We start from the raw sequence: 18,616 nt of genomic DNA, 5'->3' as shown, positions 1-18,616 counted from the left end.
GTTACAGTGAGAGGACCACTAGTGTTACCGTGAGCCGGGAGACATCCGATACAGAGACAACTGCACCACACCTATAGGTAAGGAAACTAGGAATTTCCTGGATAATAAAAGAGGTCTATTCTGGGTGCCAGAAGGTCAAGATGTTATACACTTGACGGCTGAACACTTGGAGGGGGTGGAGGGGGTGGAGGGGGGGGGGTTGTTTTCCCTCAGTTTTGACCCGACAAAGAGCTCCTGGGCTCCAAATGTTGCCAATTTTAAAGGTGTGTTGCAGCAGTTGAATGTGTGCTGCAGTTTCCCTTATAATGCGTATTCTTAGCCCTGCACCCAGTACAGGGCGATACACATTCTGACCCCAGATAAGTTTGGGTTGTCTTCCCATCATCGTAATACTAGAATGTCAAGACATCAGAAAGCTAATGGGCAACTTGCATTCAAGTTCATTTAGATTTTTTTTCTTCTTTTTTTGGAATGGTCAGCATACATGCAGTTGTATGATCAACCCACTCCACTTCAAATAAAAGTTCAATGACAACAAAGTCTGACTGTGCAGAATTCTGTTTATTTCTGAGCCACAAATCTTTCTAGTAATGGCACTGTCTTGCTAGAATGTAAACAACAATTTAAAAATGTCATTACAAAGCACAAATAATATAATTTGGATGGAGAGCTTGTGAAATTGTGATGGTCAAGCGTCTCATTTGTGATTACTACAGCAGAATAGACTGTAATATTGTGATTCATTTTTCTGCCCCATGATACGTATCGTTATATTTCTGTATTGCGATATACTGAATTTCGATATATTGTCCCATCCCTAGTATACATGCACAGAAGTCAGTCTTTTGAAAATTTGAAACAGACGTATAGAAGAATTCATGTGAAGGGTTCCACATATGGACATGACAATCTTTTGACCATATGGCATTTTGGTCAGTATCTCTGATACAATATGTTTTGTATGTATTCAAAAGGAAATAGCATCACATGGATCTTGCTGTGTCCAGTTTGCCTACAGTTCCCAGGATGCAAATCAGTTATCTCCAGCTGAGTTTTGAGAGAGCTTGTCAAATGCATTGTGGGTGATGTATGTCTTTTGCCTTGGAAATCAGATTGTTATGAGCTAGTCACGCAAGTCCTAAAGTTAGGAATAATGGCTATTTTAGTAAAATATTTCCAAATACAGGTAGGTAAACAAACATTAGAATCTGTTGCACTTCAACATTTCATTTTTGCTCAAATATTTCAATCCATATCATACAAATGGTTCCATATAGGTTCATTTAGATAACTTTTCTCAAATCAAAAATAATTGATGCTTCTCAAAACTCACAATTAGAGATGTGCAACATTGTTCACTCTGTATTAATTCAGTAATGGTCAGCCACTATTGCAAGAACATTACTACCACGGTTAGTGAAAATGTGCAAAGAAAATAAAACCGCTAAGCACAGGGAGTATTGGGTTTAGAGTCAGTGCTTTTATCATGATCAAGTATCCAAATGAGAACAGTTTTACTTCTGCAAGGCCAAATTTATTGCCCGCCGCCACTGTTAAACAACATTCTGGGGACCACAGTATTCTTGACAAGTCCCTTTTAACTCATTCTGAGACAGAGGCAAACTCACCTGGGTTCTAACCACACACCATACAAAAGACAACAGCCGAGGATCTGACTTTTCTCCTCCCCAAGGGCGTTCTCAGGGTGGGTAATGAACGGGTGGGCCCAGATTTTGATGTGGTTAGGGGCCGAGGGGAGAGAAATGTGAGAAGGGGTGTTAATTGTTTTGGCTCTTTGCTGGGGAAACATATCAACATTAGATCTAATGGAGGTTAAAGACTCTCATTGCCATAGGGGCCGGAGCTAATGAATAGCTAGCTAGCCAAGGAGAGAGAGAGAGAGGGAGAGAGAGAGAGAGAGAGAGCAGAAAAAGGAAGAGCGCTTAAACTGGTGTAGCATTTACTGGCCCTTTAAAGGTTTTTACCACATTGAGGTGAGTGTTTTATTGAGGCGCGGACTTAAAAGGATTAACATTAAGAACTCATTAAGGCACTTTTACATGAAATATATTTTTTCAAATGAGGGCTCTATAATCATAAACACAGCTACAGTGAGTGACCTCCAGGATAATCCTCAAAGGCTTAGAAATAAAAGAGAATTTCACCACATAACGTTACTATTATTGTTTTGATTTACCTTTATTGAATGTAGACAATTTCTACTTTAATTTCAATTGTACAAAAACCTGTTGCGTACTGAAGGTTCACAAATACAAGTGTCAGCAAGTACTTGAACACATACAGTGAAGATTGCAGAAGCTAACCAACCAATTTGGCAACCCATGAGCTAATTCCATTATTGGCGTGCGACTTCTCCATGGATAACTGACCAAATTCTACTGAGCCAATGCGCTGTAAGCCACAGGCTCACAGTCTATACTGTATCTGCACAGCAGCACAATGCATTTGCAGATGTATGCAAAGTACAGCGAATGCGTGCGATGTACATAAAAGACTGCGCACAAAGACAACACTGATATCAAAGTCGTCTTTTTGTCCCGCAATATAATTTTATGCTAAATCTGAATGAGGAAGACTCAAACATTGGACTCGAACACTGGCTTAGAAATATTCATACGAGTAAGTATCCCATTTCAGATGTTTATTCGCCGCCACAGAAATGGAAAAAAAAAAAAAAAAAAAATGGGAGCATGCAAATCTGCTTTCAGATGATACAATTCCCACGTTTATTTATCAACAGAGTTAATTGAATTTTAAAGAAGGGCCTTCTCGGGGAAAAAGAGTTTTGTACGCAGAAGTATTCGTTTGAAATTACACCCTTTGATAGTGGTGTAAAGGATAGACTTATAGATAAAATGATCAACAGACAGCAAGACAAATGGAATTTTAATGAGGTTGTTTCTTTCATCTGTTATCATGTTGTGCTTATTCCCCCCCCCCCCCCCCCCTTTTTTTTTTTTTTTTTTGCATGTTTGTACTAACTATTGATAGTAGTTGAAACCTGCTGTTTTTATGTTGCTGGACACGCTCCCCGGGATGCCTTGGCCTCTCACTCCTAACACTGATATCACCTTGATCACTGATCAGAATGACTCTGTTTCGGTTGCTTTGGGGTTTTAGCTTCCTGGAGTTTTTAATTGGTTATAAACATATTAAGATAAGGGGGGAAAAAAACAACTTCCATCTATGAAGGCAAGAAAAAAACGAGTCAAGCGTTGCTGTCTTCTCCTGAAAGAGAAACATTTCACTTGCAATTTGTTGTTGAAAGCTTTGGATAAAAATGTTTTCTTCTTAGTCCTTCCATGAAAAACACATAGCTTATTCATACTCATATTTTTCAACTGACAACTTTACTATACTACACCTAACAAACATTTGTCCCAGTTTACTGTTTCTCCTTAACCCCTGCGGAACCAGAAACGACCATCTGAGTTCACATTATGGATGTCATCATGGCTCCTGAGTAGGCTAACCATTGGTCCCACCCTCTAGTCTCGGGTGTTATGGGGCCACAGATGAAAACTGCACTCTGTCAAATTCACTTATGCATTAATGACTTATAGAGAGAGTGCTGGGGGGGTTGTAGAGGGCAAACACCCTAAAGAAAGTAGGGTTCCAAGAGGGTTCACAGGCTGGACGTACGCATGCACAAAAGATTCGGTTAGGTCTTTGTGGCATGGGTTGGATCTTGTTTCTCTGTTTAGACAACCATGAAAAGATTGGGTATGTGCTGAAATGATGTGCCTCTGAGTAAATACAATCTTAATTGCGTTGTTTGATGCTGCTGAGAACTCTTTTTCTAGTCTGGACATTGTTTTGCAGTGCTAAGCTCAGAGAGGCCTCTTGAGGGCAAAAGTTCTTGAACTTGCGGACAAAAGTTCTTGAACCTTTGTCCTCAAGAGGCCTCCTGAGCTCACCTGTTCATTTAACCTCCACCCATGCTCTTGTTTATTTTGGTGACTCAAAATGATTTTGATGTGTCATAGTGTAGTCTTAAGATCTAATCATCAGAAATCAGAGTGGGGAAATATGCTGCTTGATAAGAGGATCAAGACATGCCATGGCCTAAAGGTTTTCAGTACATACACAGCTCTAACTGTGAGTCCTGTCCCTTCACACCATATTGTATACAGATAAATGCAGTGAGAGAAAAATATCTAGATGGATAACATACCGCATTCAAATGATACTGAAGTCCAAATGCTAATGTGTGTTGTTTTTCTGCAATTGGTTAGTTTTATGGGAGCCTGGTCTGCCGAAATTTCGTGAAATGAGCTTGATGTATTAAAATGTAAATGCATGCTCCATGCACGAAAAGTGAGAAAGTTTTTCCAAGCCTGGTCTCAATAAAATTTTGCGAAATGTGCACTTGGTCTTAAAATGCAGATACGTGTTTTGTACACGAAAAGTGAGAGAAATACGTTTTTCCACCATGAAAGGATTACGTGAAGAAACAGAACTAGCAAAACCTTTTTCTTACTTAACCATAACCATAAAAATAACCAAAACCTTGCCCTAACCTTAACTAAAGTTGTTTTAGTTGCCTAACCCTAACCCTAACCGAAGATACTTTCCTAGCCTAAACTTAACCATTCGCTAACTTTTTTCACGAACTTATAAAATATAGGTGAAAATGGTGTACCAAAATTGTGGTATTGTCACATAATCCAATATGTGGTGGATGAACATAATTTTTGTTCACAGCACATGACGTGTTCCAGAAATTGGTGTTCATTTCACAAAATTTGACAATACTGTGTTGGTTTTCCCTCCGTGAAAGGATTACATGAAAGAGACACAGAAACAGGCAGTAGTTTGACATTAAAATAGCACAGTGGAAAGCAATGGCATTGTGGTCGGGGTGGTGAATGGGCGTATACATCTGCCTTCAACTATGACAACCTGGCTTTAATTCCCAACTCATGCAAAGAGGCTTTCTACTGTGAGTCAAGTTTGATTTTTTTTTTAGCCAAAGTTTTTCTTATTTAACCATGACCAAAACCTTTCCCTGACCTTGACAAAACTGTTTTAGTTGCCTAACCTTAACCAAAGATTCTGTCGCCTAAACTTAACCGTTAGCAAACCGTTTTCATGTAACGAACAAGTGAAAATGGCATGTCCAATTCTTGCTATTGTCACATAATCCTTTTATGGTAAAAGAGCATCATCTTCAAATAATTCATGTCCACAACACATAATCTGCTCATTTCACAAAATTTTACGAGGCGTGTTGTTATGGTGACTCATTGCACAGCATTATGGGTAGTTTTTTTAGTTTTTTTTAACTCTACTAATTTTGTGTACTAAATTTTATGTACTAAAATGCTGCAAAATTCCTGGAATCTAAAGGTAATTTTGTTGTTATAAAAGTTACAAAGAGAATGAAATAGAATCTGATGTGTAGCCTATGATGGACATCCACTCACAGCTTACTTTTTCATTTCTACTTTTTCCATGTTTGCAAGGTCTATAAAAACATGTCAAGAGGAGGCAGAAAGGGCTGCAGATTGCACCTCTGAGGGCCCGTCTACACCAAAGAACCCTTAAAAGGTACGAGGCGGCGCTCTTCTTTTTCAAGTGTTCTGATGGTGTTACTTTGAGCGGGTGGCAGGTTGCAGCCTCGGTTTTTACATCACGCCCATGTTGAAGCATCATTGATCCCAGCTGAAAAAAAAAGAAACCAATCTGGACAATGAAGTTCAATAACAACCGACTCCCCTGTCTCAAAAGGGGGGCCAGCTCATCTGGCCCCGGCGTAATGCTCCGGCATCGGCGGCACTCAGCTGTTTCTGCCAAACACTGGCCCGCACCATGAAATCTCTTGTTAAGGAGAGAGAAATAGTGTTCGGCTTGTAATTGAACCATTTTATACCCCCCCCCCCCCTCCCCTTCCCTCCCCCCTCTATCGCTCTTGTTACCCCCTTTTTCCACCTTCCTCTCCTTCTGTCCCATCCTGCTCTTCCCCATGTGTTTTCTGCACACACCCCCTTCTTAACCCACACACACACACACACCACACACACACACACACACGCATCCTTTTGTATGAGCAGCAGCACCCATCAAAATCTGGATCGATCCCCCGGTGTCATTGTGTGAGGAGGTTATTTATGTGGGCATCCAATCTGCAGCTGCCGTTGTGTTTGAGCAAGAGGGGAACACGGCCAGAGAGTTTGTTAACAGTGAAAGGGGGAGAAACATCAAAGCGGGGAGAGGGAGAGAGAGAGAGAGGGAGAGAGAGAGAGAGGAGGAGAAGAAGAAGAGGGGAAGAGCAGCCACCTCGCCGGAGCCCCATGAGTACCCCGCCAGCCCGCTGCCTCGTCTCTCGTGAAATGAGCACTTTCACAGTCAGTTAGTCTTTAAGTAATAGATATATTGAGTTCATCCCTTGTAACGTTAGACAACTAATTTATTATTATTTTTTTTCTCTCTCTCTCTCTCTTCTCCTCACCCCTCCACCCTCCATCCTCCGCGCCCCTCCCCTTTTTCTCCTTCCCCCCCCCTCTCTTCCTCTCTCTCTCCCCCTCTTTCCTCTCTCCTTTTCCCCCCGTCAACACAGGATTATGAAGGTTAAATAAACTCTGTGAAAATGAATGAATATTGCCACCGACCCCCCCCCCCCCCCCGGTCCCTCCTCCCCTCTCCTCCCCCCCCAACTGCAATCAAACCCCCCACCACTGCCACCACCCTCTCTCTCTCTCTCTCTCCACCCTAAAAAAAAAAAAAAAAAAAGAACTCCAGCCCAGGCTATCTGGCGGCGGAATGAATGATCCTATTTATGTTAATGCATACATGAACGTTACACAGGTTTTTCCCCTGATAAGGCGATAGGTTAATGAAATGCTCATTTCATTTTACCAGTTGTTTTCTCTGTGAAGTTCCGATAAGTAGCAAACCAATGAAGCTTGTAATTACAATCTTACAGAAACCCGGCCAATCTGTGTATAAATCTCGCCATCCAATTACAAGATGTAATAATTTTGCAGTCAAGCTGGTAATGAGGTCTAATACTCATGCATGTGATAATCCCCCCTGGATGCTGACTCTATCAGATGTTAGCTTTGTAATTATATGAGCTCGAGAAAAAAAAAAAATCATTATTTCATGTTCAAGTAGAAAATGAGGTTGGTGGGAAGTTAATTTTCTCTATGCTCTGTGAAGCGTAGACAAGAATTTAATGATTTAATTACAGTTGTTAGCCCTTTTTTGCGAGAGGCTTAAATTGAGCTAAGCATTTTTCATAGCCCCCGACATCAAGAGTCGGGGAACATCAAAGATTTTGACAGCATACAAAGTGATGAGCAGGCCCGCTGGCCCTGAGATTTTTTTATTTTTTTTTGGAGGAAGGGAAGACTCTTGGTAGCCAGGAAAAAAAAGGTGCCTTTCCTTTCCTTTCCTTTCCTTTCCTTGCCTTTCGTCTCCTTTCCTCACTTTCCCTTCCTATTCCTTCCCTCATCGTCAAGGTAACCACAGCCCAGGGACACCAGACCTGCTGGATAAAAGCAACATCAACAAATATTAACCGCTCTGGCTTTCACCACCGGCAGCTAATCCACTGTATGTGAATTTGTCATATCAGATTACTATGACAGTCATGGTGCAGCGCAGAATGGAAAGCATCCTCCTGCATCCTCAAAAGGACAATATAGTTTTACTCCCCACCTTTTTTGAATTTCAAAACAGGCTATGAGTGCTGTCTGTGGTCCTCTGATTTCCATACAGCCTTTATATGGGAGAAAGAGACTGTAAATACATTCCTCAGAGTAATCCCTAGAAAGGGGAATGGCTGGTTTTGGCAGTTTCAAAAGTGCTTTGAGCGATGTAATTCAACTTCATAGTAACAGTAGCTACTTGTTTATTCAGGGTGGTATGGTGTATTTGTGTGTGTATGTGTGTGTGTGTGTGTGTGTGTGTGTGTACTGTTGTCATCCATCCTTTTATCAAGGCTTTTGGAACTTGGCATCTGGGGTGTTATTGACTCCACTTTTTTAATAACTTATTAAAGGTCCGAAACTTGACTTGGCAAGAAGGGGAATTTATAAATAAGATGTGACTTTGGAATATTTTCTTTTGGATGACAACACATTCATTGACAGTTGAGCTATTTGTAAATCACAGACCATGATCCAAGTTGATTTAAAGGCCTAGTTAGTATTTTTTGAGCAAGTATGGGTCGATTTTTGAGGAATAGAACTTGCTGAGGGAAAATAACGTTTGCAACTTTCAGATCTCACAAATGTTTGAAAGAGAAGTATATTTTGCTCCAGTGTAACGATGTAAAAGGGCACACACAATTTACAGCTTCATACTACATTTTATTTATGTTACACATACTGTCAGTGCTCATATCAACGACTCACTCAGCCAATTTGAGAGTGAAAGAAATATATTCAGTCAAAACAAACAAAACCATCAGCTCAACACAGTATGCTGTACCTAGATTCTGAACTGGGACTCTAAAAGGAAAATCCACCCTGAAGCAGAATTCACTTCATTCATTTGTTATTCCAGTGATCTTGGATGGTCCGGTCTTGATATGAGAAAATGAAAGGCATTTAAAGAAAGCTCATCTAGTTGCAAGAGTTAAAAAATATATATATAATTTACAGCATAACTCCGGCCATTTTCAACCTGGACCCTTTTTTCCACATCATGTTCACTGATGGATTCTGACCAAAATCTTGTCAATTGCTTAACTATTGACACAAAAAATCAACCCCAAAAGCATCCAAAGCATGTATTTGACTTATTGGTGCTGACTCTATAAGACATATCTATATTTCATTTTCAGTTTATCCATGACCTGACAACAGCCCACTGCTTAGACAGGTGAAATTGCTTTAGCAAAGTGCTAAAGCAATGGCCAAGTTAGTACCAAAACTGTATGGGAAGGGCATGATAATTGTTATTTAAATCATTTTACTGACATGTTTCATAGCAGAACAAGCAATCAATTCTTTGGGGTTTTGAGGTTGATTTTTGGAGTGTCCATTGGCCTGATATGGCTGTATTATAGGGCTGTAAGTAGCTCTACAGTGAAGCAGCTAACTGATTTTGGTCTGAATCGATCGGCATGATGGAAGAAGATGGGAAAATGTGGTCCAGGTCAAAGATGGCTGGAGTTATGCTTTAAGTCCATAAAGTCAGTCTCCTGTCCACTGTGACTGCAGCAGCTCTAGGTTTTATCTCTTGATGCCTCCTCTAACTGGTTTCCAGCTTTGGGAGAAAGGTGTCATGTCCACAGTGACAGTAGCAATAATGTAGAATGTTTTAGAGTGGATTTGTGATGAGGGTGAATGGATTTGTCAAGATTATATCAAGTTTATTGCAGAGTTTTGATCATGAATGGAAGCTAAATGATAACAATGCTAACATTGACATTTTATATTTTAATCTGTTATTGGTTTTCACCAGATACCATACTTCTAAGTTTCTTTTCATTTAACCGCAAAAGCATCTTAGCACTGTTGCTATGCCTCATTGAAGTTGAGTGGTTGCTGCTAGCTGCAAGCTAACTCATGAAACAACAATAAGGTGAATACTGAACTCTCTAATTTATGACAATGGTGAGTTCAAGAACTGCAAAGGTGCAGTGGAACTGTACCAGGTCTTCATGGATCATTTTTGGATAGCACTTTTTATACTTATTAAGAATAAGACTTGACTTAATATGTATTTTCAATACATTTTGCATTTTGCACCAAATCAAATGTTTGCATAGCCCTGCCACAGGACTATGCAGGATTTTGTAGTTTCTTTTTGACCCATACACAGTTCTGTTCTGCTCATAGATGTTTATCTCATACGTGAATCAAACTGATACCAAACCATGCTAATTTTTGGAATTTCACACACCTGGCATGTATGTAATCTTTCTCTTGTCTACTTTAATTAAGGGTGAAGAAGGTACAAATATGCCGTTCAAATAATCCCCTCTTGAAATGTATCCATGCTCAAATGTTTGCTGGGGAGCAGGCAATATGGCCACTTTTTTAGTGATAAGAGGCATATGTGTGCTCACGAGCAACATAGTGCTCAATGCTGCCACCTGTGATTGGGAATAGTGTGTATAGCTGCTATTAGATTGATGCATTCATGCATTTTATTGGCCAGAGTAAAAACATAGAGGCAGACATGGTTCAACACTTGTTAAATATAGCTGCCACACATCTTGGTAGAGGATGATTGGGCAGACAGTCTTTGATTTAAGGCCAAATATATGCAAGGCCAAACCTTTTTTTAGCCTCGCAAGCCAGACGAGTCTCATGAGTTGATTACATTGTGAGAAATGTCTGGCCTCCCTTCTGGATAGCAGGCAAGGAATAAGGCAGGTCCGTCCGCAAAGTGGACAGTCCAGTGACAGTGTTGGAGGCAGAAACGTAGACAACAATGGTGGTGTGGCAGCGTTGGTTTATGTTATTTCAGTATTTGAGGGTGTAAACAACTACACTGAAGGCATACCTTTTTATTGAAAGAAAAGATGTTGTTGCCCTTTTCGCTACTGGACTATAGGTCTAAAGGCGTGGAGAGAGAACCCAATACACATTGTTGTGTCTTGTGTCGGTTGCACTCATGGAGAACCAGATCCGCAAATATGCAAAACTGGGTACCACTGCCATGTTGGATATCATCAATGGACATCGCCAAATTTTACGGTAGCCTGGAATCTTGGTTGCTGAATGATAAATGGTGGAACATGCACACACTTACATTACATCAAGAAAATCTGAATGGGATCAAGTCATGTACAAATATTTCTACCACTCTTAGGAAGATGTGGGCCAGGCATTTTTTGCAGTGAGATCAACTCGTGAGACTCGTCTGGCATGCGAGGCTAGCTCTTTTTAGAATTTTGAAAACTTTACCTTTATACTGCCCCCACCAGGCCAATCAGTGCAATTTAGAAAAAAAAGCAGTCAGTTCCTCCAGCTTTGTCAAAATCGGACTAGTGGTGCCTGAGGTATCACGATCAAGTTAACAATTTTGACCTTTAATTATAGCGCCCCCTTATGCCAATCAGTGAAATTTATGGAATGCATGTAATTTTTTTGGATGCATTATCCAAGTTTTTCTTTCTTTCTTTCTTTCTTTCTTTCTTTCTTTCTTTCTTTCTTTCTTTCTTTCCAATTTTAGGTATAGATTCTTAGAGAGTTTTACTTTGGAAAATAGTTTTTTTCAACGTTCATAATCATCATGACTCAAAACACAGCTTTGTTTTACTTCACAGATATTACCGAGATAAACGTTTGTCTCACACCCTCACAAATACACCCAAGAGTTAGCTGCCAAATACTGTCAGACAAAAGTGTGTGGCAACAGCTCCGCTGGTCTGAGAGAAAAAGAAAAAAAAAAAAATGGAAAACTTCAGCTGGATCAAAACATAAACAATGCAGCGGGGTGAGAGTGAGGGCATCATGCTGCAATTACAGATGGATGTTAAACAAGGATGGTGTCGTAATCCAGCAGTGTTGGCTGCCACAGCAGATTCTGTTGCATTTTTTTTAGCTTGATGCATATGGACCCCGGTTATCAAATTTACATATTAAAATTGTTATTTGCAAAACAGTCTGTAAAATCGCACAAATGTTACATTAGGAAACGCACAAAGTAATACCATCACAGATATTACTTTCTCTCTACATCATGCACTCCTCTCTCTCTCTCTCTCTCTCTCTCTCTCTCTCGTCCAGTACTCCCAACCTCCTCTTTTGACCTTTCTCAATACCTCCCAGCCCCCTCGCTCCTTCCTCTGTGCTCGGCCATGTCCTGTTAAACAAGGAGCGTGTTGCGGTGTTGTGACCCATAATTGTGGGCAGCTTCGCGGCAGGTTTTCCGCCGGCCTTTTTTCTGCCCCGGTGTCCAGTCTGCCTCCATCTGCCACCGCCTCGCCGGGGTCCCACCGGGGGAGATGGGGCTAATTCTGCAGTCAATTAGCAGAAGGGCCGCTTTTGTTCTCTCGCTGGCTCCCATGGGCCCTCTCTGCTCCGCCGCTCTCTCTCTCTCTCTCTCTCTCTCTCTCTCTCGCTCGCCCCTTTTTTCGAAGGTTTCTCTTTTTCTCACCTCACGTGTTCGCGGTTCTGTCCTTTCCCCCTTATACCGCTCGCTTTCTTTCTGTCTTTGCTTTGTTCGTAGATCTTGTATTCGCTATCTCTCTCTCCGTATCTTTCCCCCCCCCCCTCTCTCTCTCTCTCTCTCTCTCTCTCTTTCTCTCTCTGCCCTACATGGATTCATAGAGGTATTGAGTGTCTGCTCGCCATATTTCAACCCCCCCCCCTCCCCACCCTTGCTCAGTGACCTTTGTGACATTGTTGGCCAAACGGTGTCTCTGGCAATGATGAGCCATAAAAAGAGATGGAATTATAGGCGGACATTACAGAAGACGGCATTCATGAACTGTATCACAATATCACAAACAACATTAGCAAATGCCTAAATGCCGGACATTAAATAATCGACTACAGATGATGTTACATTTTTATGTGTGTGTGTGTGTGTGTGTTTGCATGTGTTATGGTCTGGCATTTAAACGCATACAGGGGCAGATATTCATCGGCATGTTAACAATGTTCTTGTCCATTTTTTAAAAACTTTTTCCTTATGGAAGATAACTTTTCCTTCTTCTTACTCTATCTAGTCTACTCATCACTTACTATTGATTTTAGTATAAATTCTGCAAGCTACCATATATCAAGCCAGACAAATATAAAAATGAGAGATTGACCTTGAAATAGATGTTCATGGGACGCTTATCCATTGGACCGAGACAGACTTTAAATCTTTAAATGTCTACCCATGTGGAAGAATAGACTTTAAAACTTAGGAGTTAGAGAGAAGTTTTCATTTTTTTCCTCACTAACCTTAAAATGTTATTTAGATGAATAGAAATTAATCTTTCCCTCTCTTTCTTTTTTTTTTTACCTTCACATCAGGAAGCATTACCTTTAGTAAAACATTTTACTGGCAGATTAAAAGAACTCATTTGGAATGAGGAAGCATCGCCTTTAAACACTCCGCAGATAGAAATCCTCCTTTTCCCCCTCTGCTTTACTTCCTCCCTATATGAGGAAGCATCGTATTTAAAAAAAAACACAGTGTGGAAAAAAAGGTAGAAATCATTCTTTTCCCTCTCTCTTTTGATCGATGCGGCACCCTGTGGGTCTTACCCCGCTGTTGTCCCCGTGGCTCTACCTGGCCCCACCGAGCTGTACCTGTCTCAAGTTAATAAATCATTTTGGCGTTATAAAATATTCAAAGGAGGAGGGGATCAGGCAAGGGCAGGTTAAAGAATTTCTTAAATTTTCATGGCATGACAGCCTGTTCCACATAGCGCCCCCCCCCCCCCCCCAGCTGCTTCGTGTTCTGGGTTGTGTGTGTGTGTGTGTGTGTGTGTGTGTGTGTGTGTGGGGCTGGGGTTGGGGGGTGGTGGGGGGGGATCTTCCGTGTCACTCTAATAGTCTAGAATTACACTTGTATCAGTGTCACTAGCATATGGGGTCTATGTATACCCTTAGGCCCATCACACTCCCTTCCACCTTCCACTGTCATGGCATTTAAAATGATACCATTTGGGCAAAGCTAGTTTTGACAGAAAAAGTGAAAAGCTGTGTGTTTCCCTCCTTAGCCCCGGCGACAGAGCCGGAGCCACCAGGGGCCCCTGCCACCGAGCAGCCAATCAAATGATATTTTACAGGATAATGATGGAAAGTGGGTTTTGCTTCCTCTCTCCCTCTCTCTCTCTCTCTCTCTCTCTCTCTCTCTCCCTTTCTTCTCTCCTTCCCTATCTTTCCCCCCCCCCTCTCTCTCTCTCACTCCCCCTCTTTTTCTCTCTCTGTCTCCTGTGCTGTGGGATATAACAAGCAATGGTGAGGATGACATCCTTAAAACAATCAACACTGTTCACAGACTATAGGAATGCTATATAAGGGAGTGTTATATATGGATAGTGAGACAGTTTTTTCATTATTTTATTTCAAATGGTAATCCGTGAGATTGTCTTTTTTTTTTTGCCACATCTTTGGTGCTAAGCGCTCATTGCACACAAAAGCATTTCTATAGGTATTGGTCTTTAGTATTTATATGAAAATGTCACAAATTATTACTTTTAATTTAAATGTATGTGTTAGAAATGTGTACATAAGTGTATGTGAATGTCACCATGAAAACCTTTTTTTTCTCCACAGAATATTTAAACTACTTCATTTGCCTGGTGTTGCGAACATTGTTGTCTTTGAGCGGAAATCAGTTAAATATGAGGAAGAGTAAAACAAGTGGGAATAACACTGTGATATTAATCATTCTGTCCTTCCTGTATCAAACAGCTGTGGAGGCCTGAGGTATGTGAGCCTCGCAAAGGTTAAACTGCATATGAAATAGTGATGAATCCATGGATAGAGGGACCAATTAAAGCCTCCCCCCCTCCCCCCCCGCCTCCCGACCCAGATACACCCCCTCACCGGCTCTCCCTCACCTCTCCTCTCTTCTCCTCTCATCCTCCCTCTTGCCATCCCTCTCTCCATCCCTTGATCCTCTCCCACCCCACCCACGTCTCTCTATACCACTTTTCCACACATCCAACCCCCCCCTCCTCCCTCCTCTCATTCCTCCCATCTATCCGTTCACCCATCCATCCACCCGTCCTTACATCCTCTCACAGGCAGACGGTGCTGCGGCTGGCTGTGCGGCTCTGCGTGATCGATTCCCACCGGATCCACGTTAACGTGGGAACCAGGAGGAGGCGAGAGGGTTTTTTTTTACGCTGGCATGTAAAAATAGGGGATGGAGTCGAAGGAAAGGCAGTAGGGAGGGAGGGAGGGAGGGTGAGAGTTATGGAGGGAAGGTTAAAAGGGCCCAGTATTGAGCTTGTAGGGTCCAGCCTCGGTGCCACCTGAAGCACTGGCGTAAGAGGTTTACAAGGGGCCTGGGCGCAAGAATTGTTATGGGCCCCCCTGCTCCAGAAAGCCCCCCGTATCCATGTTACAAAAATGTACTGAATGCAATACAATTTTGTGAATAATGAGTACCAATTATAATATTACGCTTTTCTGTAAATATAAAACTGAAAGTTGTAAGGGTAATTTTAACATCTGACAAATACTTCTAAAACACCAAGATCCTACTTGCACCCTGCATCTTTGCCTTCATTAAATGGCCGCCATCCATTAATTCTGCAGCATTTTTCAGATCTCAGCTGAAAAGGAGTTAGAAAATACATTATATGGAGTGAGTAGTATATAGCATGAATTCATTGTGAGAAGGGAGGGAAGTAATCAGCTAGCTGACATTAGCTAGATAGAGCTAGATAGCAAACTGGCAGGAATTAGCACTTACAGCTTGACTAATTTGTTGCTAGGTTAATTGTTGAAACAGTGTCTGTATAATAGCATAACTAATTATCTGGCAGACAAACTGGCTATGAGCTGTCTACCTCATGTGAGGCTGAGGGCTTCAGTCAGTAAAGCAGGAGGTGATGTGATGCTAGCAACCACAGAGCTAAAGTTGTTAGCTTCATCCTCAAACCTCCCTCTTGCTTCTTCTCCTTGACGACAGGTGGATCCAATTTTTCTATTTTTCTAACTTGGACAGTTTTACAACCTCTCTCTCTTGCTCATGTTTTTTCATGATCATTTTTGGTACCACTTTGGCACCAGTTTTTCCATTTTGTGTGCTAAGTCAACAATCATATGAGAATACTGTCTGAGCTGTCACCTCTGCTAATTTCCCATCACTTTTGCTGCTACATCAACATCAACATGAAAAGAAAGAATTGTGATTCTCTACTAAAATTATAAATTTAGATATAAAAGAAACATATAGAAATAGGAAAAGAAAAGCAAAAGAAGAAAGGGATATTGGTTAGTGGGTATGTTGATAAGGGGCCATTCAAAGCTCACTCTTAATAAGCATCATGTGGCCTCTCCAGCACTTAAGTCATACTGGCCCCTGTTGCTACATCACATCACCCACAAACATGCACACACACGTGCACACACGCACACACACACACACACAGACGCGATATTGATATGTTTCCCTGCTGATTTCCTCATCTCTCTCCACCCTTCTGCCATGCTAGTTTGACCTCTTTGAAATCCCTAATATATGTCAGTAATTGCACATCAAACCTCAATGCATTATTTCAACCCCACACTCTTGGCCCATAACACACACACACACATACACACATACACATACACACAGCCCGTACAAGTGCATTCACATACATTTTCACATGCAAACACACATACAAGTCTAAATCTATCATTGCATGCACATACATTCACACGCATGTACATATGTGTGCATTCACATACACACAGGCAAACATGCGGGCCCTTGCACGTTCATGTACACACGCACAAACACACACACACAAACATGGCACTCTTGCTGGCTTGCTCATGGTGTAGGACTCATGTATTTTGATGATATGAAAGTTGACCACATTTACATGCAAATCGAAGTTCCAGATTAATAGGGTCCACGTATGAGGGCGGAGGAAGATTGCATGGTAATATGCTATTATGGCTTTTAAATACATTTACCGATGTTTTGACGCAGAATTAGCATGGTCCTAGCACAAGGAAATCATGTCGGTCTGATAGCAATTTGGTTTTCCAATTGGGAATACAATTTCATCAGGTTCAACTGTCATTTCTAATAATGACTCAGGTTGTGCTCACTAAATTGAAGATTTTTTTTTCCCCACTTTTTTTTTTTTTAATCCAACCATGGTGGATGAAAGAACAAGCGGTGTGTTAACTGAGGTTCTTGCTGGTCAAAAATGGCTGTACCTAATGTCATTTGCAATAATCTCACTGGAGATACAGCACAAAAACAAGAATGGCAAGTGTGTGCGTGTGTGTGTGTGTGTGTGTGTGTGTGTGTGTGTGAAATCACTAAACTGTGATAAATTCTGTCTGTCTCTCATCTTAGGAAAGAGATATTTGGCTCTTTAATGGAACTGCCTACAAAGTACAGTTGGAAACAGACTCTTTGGCACCAGCGATGTTCCTTGTCTTATTAACAGCGAAAATGAACATTTACATATTCCACAAAGAGCATAATCTGCTCCACAGTCTCTCAAGTGATGAAGCAATATGACTAGACAAATAACGGCTCGTCACCCAGAACAAAATGTCAATCATCCCTCACCCAAAATGGTCCTGACAGCTAAATACAGATCTCAATTTTCCAGTGGAGAATTCATTACTTCTGAATAATAAATGGCAAAATAGATTGTTTAATCTTTGCCTTTTTTCCCCCTCCATATTTTGTCTGCAAAGTGATGAATTTCAATACGAAGGCTGTTGGAAAAACTCAAAGGGCTCGGTGCCGACAAATGATTAGACTTTGTGCGACTGACCTAAAAGGATATAAGCGGAGTGCTCTCCACTGTTATAAGTCTTGTTTATCAGCATTCCCTTTAATTAGTGTATTCAAATGTATCATGGTAAGATTTTCTTTGAGCACGTACAAACATGAGAGACATAAGGAGAGGAAAGGGAAAAAAGCATAAAAGGGTGGAGGGGGATAAAAAAAAAAAAAAAACAGACATCATCCTCGGGTGTTTCGGCTTGTGATGTATTTCCTCTAAATTTCCCACTCAAGAAAAACAAATAATTAACAGTCCCATGGGAAATAACACACAAATAGAATAATGTATTTGTGTCAGTCAAATGCCTTTCCATAGCTGGAAAAAAAAGGCCCATAATAAATGAATATGAAATTCGTAAACAGAGCCTGAATACCATCCAATTAATAAATACCATTTTTTTATTATGTCTTCTGGGGGCTCAAATACTTTTGAAAAATCACAGCATGCTTTTTGGCGTCCTTGTCAACTTATGTAAACAGCCTGCAACCATTCTGGGGGCGAGGAGCACAAGGAGATCATAGATTATTAATGAAGTTTGAAAATAACAAAGGCTGTGTCAGCTGCATCCTGTTCCATGGTATCATTGGCGCTCGGCCGCTAAATGGCAAAGAATGACGGCTTACACCACAGTTTCAATATCCAGTATTCCTCAGAGTTAGCCCCGTTCTTTTGGAAGTTGGTCTATAGGTGGTCTGAATTGATTCGAATTTCAAGGCTGTTTGTGCAGTGCTGCCAGCGGACCTCCTAAAGAGCAAAAAAAAAGCCAAATATTATCTGCAAAAAGTACAGAAGAAAGTACTTTCGAATAACCTTTATCTTTTTCGCTTGGACCCCGATGCGCTGAAGGTCTGCTAATTTGGCTCGAAGGGGGCGGGTGGGAGGGGAGTCGGGGGGGTTGGGGGGGTGGGGGGTTGGGGGGTTGGGAGTATACTCCTGGCTCAGCAGGCCAGAAATGTTAGGCCTTTGACATCAAGGATCGATTCCACCCAGAGAGGGCAGAGAGAGGGAGAGAGAGAGAGAGGGGTGGGCAGTGGCAACGCATGCCCCATCTCATTAGCTGACCGCGGGGGAGCAGAGGCGTTAACTCGGCTCTTCCTCTGGGACTCTAAATGGGTCCGGGGCCACCGCTGATGGGGGGGAAGTTCACAACCACAAAACTGCCTTCAATATTGAGTTAAGCTAACTTTGTTTTTTCATCAGAATGCCTGGGTTCTTAAGTAG

This window comes from Centroberyx affinis, unplaced genomic scaffold (assembly GCF_046629955.1).
Source record: "Centroberyx affinis isolate AG114_WGS23_722 - 3 ecotype Tasmania unplaced genomic scaffold, CSIRO-AGI_Caff_v1 ptg001241l_1, whole genome shotgun sequence".
NCBI lineage: Eukaryota > Metazoa > Chordata > Actinopteri > Beryciformes > Berycidae > Centroberyx > Centroberyx affinis.
The sequence above is the reverse complement of the archived record's forward strand: the minus strand, read 5'-3'. Positions refer to the sequence as shown.